Below are 8,358 nucleotides of genomic sequence, written 5' to 3' on the forward strand. Positions count from 1 at the left end.
CCTCCTCGATCTCGTGGTAGATCTACTCTTGTACTACCCATATCATCAATATTAATCAAGTAGGACGTAGGGTTTTACCTCCATCGAGAGGGCCCGAACCTGGGTAAAACTTCGTGTCCCTTGTCTCCTGTTACCATCCGGCCTAGACGCACAGTTTGGGACCCCCTACCCGAGATCCGCCGGTTTTGACACCGACAGAGATCTTTATCAGTCAAATCGCATAACAACATACGTTATTCCCTTTGTCATCAGTATGTTACTTGCCCGAGATTCGATTGTCGGTATCTTCATACCTAGTTCAATATCATTACCGGCAAGTCTCTTTACTCGTTCCGTAATGCATCATCCCGTAACTAACTCATTAGTCACATTGCTTGCAAGGCTCATAGTGATGTGCATTACCGAGAGGGCCCAGAGATACCTCTCCGATACACGGAGTGACAAATCCTAATCTTGATCTATGCCAACTCAACAAACACCATCGGAGACACCTGTAGAGCATCTTTATAATCACCCAGTTACGTTGTGACGTTTGATAGCACACAAGGTGTTCCTCCAGTATTCGGGAGTTGCATAATCTCATAGTCATAGGAACATGTATAAGTCATGATGAAAGCAATATCAATAAACTAAACGATCATTATGCTAAGCTAATGGATGGGTCTTGTCCATCACATCATTCTCTAATGATGTGATCCCGTTCATCAAATGACAACACATGTCTATGGTTAGGAAACTTAACCATCTTTGATTAATGAGTAGTCAAGTAGATGCATACTAGGGACGCTCTGTTTGTCTATGTATTCACACATGTACTAAGTTTCTAGTTAATACAATTCTAGCATGAATAATAAACCTTTATCATGATATAAGGAAATATAAATAATAACTTTATTATTGCCTCTAGGGCATATTTCCTTCAGAGGCCAGGGGTGCCAATGTACCCCCGGACACCGAGGATTAGGAGCTCGGCTCAAGCCTTTTCCACCTGAAGAAGAGGAATTGTGATGAAGGGCCTTCAGAATCTCAGGCGTCCTCGCCTAGGTTGGAAGCTAAAAACAGCCCAGAGGTACATAAGAAGAGGCACGAGGACTCGACCACCAGGGTACCAATTACCTCAGCAACCACCATGGGAGGGGTGCGTTGTTGCTTCAACCACCTCACGAGGTGAAGAAACGGGCGGTCAGCAGCAAGTAAGCAAAGACCTCTTCATTTTTGTTCTTTCTTCTTCAATCATTGTTCTTATGCCAATTTGTCTAGTATGTAGAGCCCTGGGTGATGACTTGCTCGGGCAATCCAGGAACATCGCCAAGGCAGCATCCATATCAGATGTTCCTCGGATTAGCTGATGGACAATTCGATCTCCATGGTGCCATCACCAGAAGGCGCGACAGCTCCTAAGAAGATAACTAGCCTGCTGAAGCATGCCGACCCGGTCTAATGCCCAGCCGAGGAGATGGAGGAGGTCATTGTGTCAACTGCCAATGTTGTCGCTGAAGATCCTTCTGCCAGCTCGGCGGTGGGAGGTGATGAAGACGTGGATCTGGCGCATAGGACCCGGGATAATGAAATAGCTCCCTAGGATGTTGTTGCTGGTTTTGATCTGCTCGCGATGGTTGATTTGTCCGAGGCGAGGGATGTGAACTAGCAGCAGGAGACCAAGATGCCTGGTTCACCTCCTCAGTCAGCCGACGACCAGAGATCCACCCTGACCTTCACGTGAGAATCCGACAAGGGCACAGCAGATGCAGTGAAGCATCTGAGTTCGACCTTTGAGCCATTCATTGAGGTTAGAGACTGTCCATTTCTGTATTTTTATTTACCATGTACGCAGTAGCCCTCAAGATACTTGTCGACTTTCTAAACCAGGTGTGCTAGCTCGACTCCGTGAACCCGGTCCGCCAGCTTAAATTTGCTCTTCTTTGACTAAAAACTTCTTCAAATAGGCCTCGAGCCGCTTCCGGCTTACATCATAATTCAAGCTGTGGGGTGCTAATTATAGGACTTGGAATTTTTTCGCGCGATCTCCACTAGCCCGAGAGACTCAGGCAGGATTGGAAGGCCGCGCTACTAGGGAAAATCTTATACACAGAAGCTTATCAGTAGCGCTTTTTAAAAGGCAGCGCTACTGCTAATTAGCAGTAGCGCGTTGTCACAAAGGACGCTACTGCTATCCACATAGCAGTAGTGCGGCAAGAATAAAACACGCTACTACTATAACTGCCACACCATTGCCGATAGGTTAGGTATAGTAGTAGCACCCTTCTGCTAACCGCGTTGCTACTAACATAAGCTTATTGTCTTCCTACGCGCGGCCGACCCCCACTCTCCCTCTCCGCTCTTCTCACTCTCCCTCTCCACTCTCTCCCTATCATCGTCGACCGCTGCCACCGGAGATCAAGGTATCTCCTCCCTCCCTCCACTTCTCTCCCTCCCTCTAATTCCACCTCCCCTCCCTCCCTCCTGCCTCCTCCCTCTCCCTGCCTCATCCATCCTCCTCCTCCCTCTCCCTCCCTCCAATCCTTCCCTCCTCCCTCCCTGCCTCGTTCGTCCTCCTCCTCCCTCAACCCCCCTCCCTCCTACCTCCTCCCTCCCGGTCACCTCCCTCCCTGCCTCGTCCTCCTCCTCTCCCTCCACCTAGCTCCCTCCCTCCATCTCCCTCCCTCCCTCGCTCATGCCTCCCTGTTCCTCCCTTCACCACCATATGTTTTTGAATTTTTAGTAAAAAAGTTAGTAACAAAAATTAGTTAACTTAATACTTTATACTTTCTAGTTTACTTAATTAGTTAAAAAATAGTTGGTAGAAACATGTACTCGACACTTAGTTGGTAGAGATTATAACTAGTAGTAGAAACATGTACTGGAAACTTAGTTGGTAGAAATTTTTAGGTATCACATTTAGTAATAGAAGTTTGTTGTAAGAAAATTTAGGTATGCCAAATTTAGAGATAGAGAGAGAGAGACCTAGGTTCTATATTGAACCACTGTGAATGAGCGCCAAGTTTTAATGCTCATGTGTGGTGCAGGGTAAATCAACGACAAGTCGGTCGACGATGCCCAGAAGATCACCGACGACACCCACATCCTCGATAGCCATCATCTATAGTGAGTAAACATGTATATCCAGTGTTGTGTACTAGCTAGTGTTGCTCAAATATGATGTACATATTGAGGGAGTCCTGGATTGGGGGGTCTCCGGACAGCCGGACTATCTCCATTGGCCGGACTGTTGGACTATGAAGATACAAGATTGAAGACTTCGTCTCGTGTCTGGATGGGACTCTACTTGGCGTGGAAGACAAGCTAGGCAATACGGATATGTATATCTCCTCCTTTGTAACCGACCTTGTGTAACCCTAACCCTCTCCGGTGTCTATATAAACCGAAGGGTTTTAGTCCGTAGAACAACAACCATAACATACAATCATACCATAGGCTAGCTTCTAGGGTTTAGCCTCCTCGATCTCGTGGTAGATCTACTCTTGTACTACCCATATCATCAACATTAATCAAGCAGGACGTAGGGTTTTACCTCCATCAAGAGGGCCCGAACCTGGGTAAAACATCGTGTCCCCTTCCTCCTGTTACCTTCCGGCCTAGAGCACAGTTCGGGACCCCCTACCCGAGATCTGCTGGTTTTGACACCGACATTGGTGCTTTCATTGAGAGTTCCTCTATGTCGTCGCCGTTAGGCTTGATGGCTCCAACTATCATCGATAGCGATGCGGTCCAGGGTGAGACTTTTCTCCCCGGACAGATCTTCGTATTCGGGGCTTTGAACTGTGGGCTAATTCGCTTGGCCATCTAGAGCAGATTGAAAGCTACGCCCCTGGCCATCAGGTCAGGTTTGGAAGTTTGAACTACACGGCCGACATCCGCAGAGACTTGATCTTTGACGGATTCGAGCCACAGCCGGGCGCGCCGCACTGTCATGATGGGTATGACCTAGCTCTGCCGCCGAACAGTACCCCAGAGGCCGCGCCCGCATCAGCTCCGACCCTTAGCCCGGAGCCCACTGCGCCAATCGAGGACGGGTGGTTAGACACCGCCTCAGGGGCTGCAGTCTCAACGGCGATCGAGCCAAACACCAGCCTAACCCTCTGCGCAGCCCGTGACTCCAAGGTGCCGGACTCTTTTTCTGACTCCGAACCATCTACGCCCCTGCCAATCGAATCCGATTGGGCACCGATCATGGAATTCACCGCCGCGGATATCTTTCAGCACTCGCCCTTCGGCGACATTCTGAATTCACTAAGGTCTCTCTCTTTGTCAGGAGAGCCCTGGCCGGACTATGGCCAACATGATTGGGATGCGGACGACGAAGAAATTCGACGCCCACCCACCACCCACTTCGTAGCCACTGTCGATGATTTAACCGACATGCTCGACTTCGACTCCGAAGACATCGACGGTATGGACGACGATGTAGGAGATGAACATGAACCAGCGCCTATAGGGCACTGGAAAGCCACCTCGTCATATGACATATACATGGTGGATACACCCAACGAAGGCAATGGCGATGAGATAGCGGAGGATGACCCCTCCAAGAAGCAACCCAAGCGCCGACGTCAGTGGCACCGCTCTAAGTCCCGCCAAAGCAAAAGTGGTGATACCGGCACAGGAGATAATAACACTCCAGATAGTGCCGAAGACAACAACAATCCCCTCCAGCAAGATTTAGAGCGGGAGGATGAAGGAGCCAACTCTCCTGAGAGAGCGGCAGACGGAGAGGAGGAGGATGACAATTACATCCCCCCTCCAAAGACGAGGCAAGCCTCGGCGACGATGAATTCGCCGTACCAGAGGATCCCGTCGAACAAGAGCGCTTCAAGCGCCGGCTTATGGCCACGGCAAATAGCCTGAAGAAAAAGCAGCAGCAGCTTCAAGCTGATCAAGATCTGCTAGCTGACAGATGGACTGAAGTCCTCACGGCCGAGGAATATAAACTCGAGCGCCCCTCCAAGAATTACCCAAAGTGCAGGCTGCTACCCCAACTGAAGGAAGAAGCGTATGATACGGCTGATCGGCCACCTCGTGGCCGCGATAGAGAGGCATTCCAGCCAAAAGCTCAGCCTCCACCCCGACGCCACTCAAATAAAAAGGCATGGGGAGATACGCCAGACCTGCGAGACATATTGGAGGACAAAGCAAAGCATGCAAGATCGATCTATGGATCACGACGATGCACCACTCTGCGAGACGATAAACGTCACGCCGGATACAGTAAAAGCAAGTCCAGCCGGGCCGAACACAGCGGGCAAGACCCATTCGAGCTGCGTCGCGATATAGCCCAATACAGAGGCGCCGCACACCCCTTATGCTTCACAGACGAAGTAATGGAACATCAATTCCCAGAAGGTTTCAAACCTGTAAATATTGAATCATACGACGGCACAACAGATCCCGCAGTATGGATTGAGGATTTCCTCCTCCACATCCACATGGCCCGCGGTGATGACTGACACGCCATCAAATACCTCCCAGTAAAGCTCAAAGGACCAGCGAGGCATTGGCTTAACAGCTTGCCAGCGGACTCCATTAGCTCTTGGGAAGATCTAGAAGCCGCATTCCTCGACAACTTTCAGGGCACTTATGTGCGACCACCAGACGCCGATGACGTGAGCCACATAATTCAGCAGCCAGAAGAGTCGGCCAGGAAATTCTGGACTCGGTTCCTTACAAAGAAAAATCAGATCGTCGACTATCCGGATGCAGAGGCCTTAGCGGCTTTCAAACACAACATCCGAGATGAGTGGCTAGCCCGGCACCTTGGTCAGGAAAAGCCGAAATCTATGGCATCTCTCACGACGCTCATGACCCACTTTTGTGCGGGAGAAGACAGCTGGCTGGCTCGCAGTAATAACATATCAAAGAACCATGGTACCTCAGATACCAAGGACGGCAATAGCAGGTCACGTCGCAACAAACATAAGCGCCGCATTAACAGCGAAAATACTAAGGATAGGGCAGTCAATGCCGGATTCAAAGGCTCTAAACCCGGTCAGCGGAAAAAGCCATTCAAACAAAGTACGCTGGGTCCGTCCAGCTTGGACCGTATACTCGATCGCTCGTGTCAAATACACGGCACCCCAGACAAGCCAGCCAATCACTCCAACAGGGATTGTTGGGTGTTCAAGCAGGCCGGCAAGTTAATTGCCGAAAACAAGGACAAGGGCCGCATAGCGATGACGAGGAGGAGCCCCGGCAGCCACACACTGGAGGACAGAAGAGGTTTCCCCCGCAAGTGCGGACGGTGAACATGATATACGCAACCCACATCCCCAAGAGGGAGCGGAAGCGTGCGCTCAGGGACGTATATGCGTTGGAGCCAGTCGCCCCAAAGTTCAACCCTTGGTCCTCCTGTCCGATCACCTTTGATCGCAGGGACCACCCCACTAGTATCCGTCATGGCGGATTCGCCGCGCTGGTCCTATACCCAATCATTGAAAGATTTCACCTCACTCGAGTCCTTATGGATGGCGGCAGCAGCCTGAACCTGCTTTATCAGGACACAGTGTGCAAAATGGGTATAGACCCCTCAAGGATCAAACCCACAAAAACGACCTTTAAGGGCGTCATTCCAGGTGTAGAGGCCCATTGCACACAGGCTCGATTACACTGGAAGTGGTCTTCGGATCCCCGGATAACTTCCGAAGCGAAGAGTTAATCCTCGATATAGTCCCGTTCTGGAGTGGTTATCACGCGCTGCTCGGGCGAACCGCATTTGCTAGATTCAATGCGGTACCGCATTATGCATACCTCAAGCTCAAGATGCCAGGACCTTGCGGAGTTATTACAGTCAATGGAAACACAGAGCGCTCTCTCCGAACAGAGGAGCACACCGCAGCCCTCACAGCAGAAACGCAAAGCAGCCTCTCAAGGCAATCAACCAGTTTGGCGCTTCACAGCCCGGACACCTTCAAGCGCGCTCGGGGCAATCGGCAAATAGACCGCCTGGCGCGATCTGAGCTCGCGTAGCAATACGGCGGCCACCCCAATCCCAGTCCAGCGGCGAAACTCGTGTCGCGCGTACATAATTACGCATTAAAAATACCATGGGCACAGGTGGGGAGGGGGCACAACTGCGGCACGCCCCAAGACGCGGCCTAAACCGCACTAGGGGCTTCCCGTTTGGTTATTTTTCTTTTTCTTTGGGGACCTTAATCTCTGGAAACACTGTCCGGCAGCACTATTGCCGAACACATGATGCAGCAACCAAGGAGGTAGACAGCTACGTTATACCACGGAATTCCCAGGTTGATTACAGTAACGAGTGAAATATTCAATTTAATATCATTCCTCAGCTTGCCCTTGGAAGGGATATAGTCCTACTCTTTGCTTATCGCACTATCTGTATCACTCTGCTTTAACGCAATTTTTTAATAAACATGCATGACATTACGATTATTATTGCATTCTTGTCATATATATATATATATATGTGTGTGTGTGTGTTCATTAATGACGCCTTGCACTCTGGTACGGCCAATACACCAGGGGCTTACGTACCCCACAATAACGGTGTGAAAAGTCCGAACACTTTCACAAGTGCGGCACCCCGAACTTATAGCATTATATGCATCAGCTCCAAATCATGTCTTTGGTCAAATGTTGGGTTTGCCCGGCTCCTATGTTTTGGTACCTTACGTTCCGCTCTATCGGCTAAGGTAGCGCTAGGAGAACTACTGCGATTGTGCCCCAGTTCTGCTGGGTTCAGCACCTCAGCAGAGAAAGCTAAAACTGACTGTCATGATAAGGCGAGAGACTGGTCGCTGTTCGGCGAGGTTTTCGAGTCCCTAAAGACTTATGCCGCTTAGAGCGAGGGGCCGGCCCTGTCCAGCTTAAAGGCATGTATCGCGCCCCAAATTCGGCCTTCCGAATACCAGGGGCTTCACCGAAATTTAAAATTATAGAATCCTATGGCTAAGTGAGAGTGATAAAGCATTATTAGTCCGGTTGCCTTGTTCGCTGTGCTGAGCACCTCCCTCGAAGGACCCAAACATGGGAACAAGAGTGCTCAGGTTTATCCCGAACACCCCAGCACTCGTGGCATGGGGGCAGAAGCCGAGGACTAGCCATCTCTCAGATTGGATAAACAGCCAAACAGAAGGTAATATTTTAAATTCAAACAAGCATTGCATAGCGCATATGAAACAAGTTTTCATAAATACAGGATAAAACGAGCAAGTCTCATTCAAATATTACATCTTTTGAACACTCGTCTGCGATGAGACGGGCACCCGACAGAACACCCTCGTAGTACATCTCGGGGTGGTGGTGCTCCTTGCCCTCCGGCGGCCCCTCCTTGATCAGCTTCACGGCGTCTAGCTTGACCCACTGCAATTTCACACAGGC

This window comes from Triticum urartu, chromosome 1A, assembly GCF_056163025.1.
Source record: "Triticum urartu cultivar PI428250 chromosome 1A, HENAU_Tu73, whole genome shotgun sequence".
Lineage (NCBI taxonomy): Eukaryota > Viridiplantae > Streptophyta > Magnoliopsida > Poales > Poaceae > Triticum > Triticum urartu.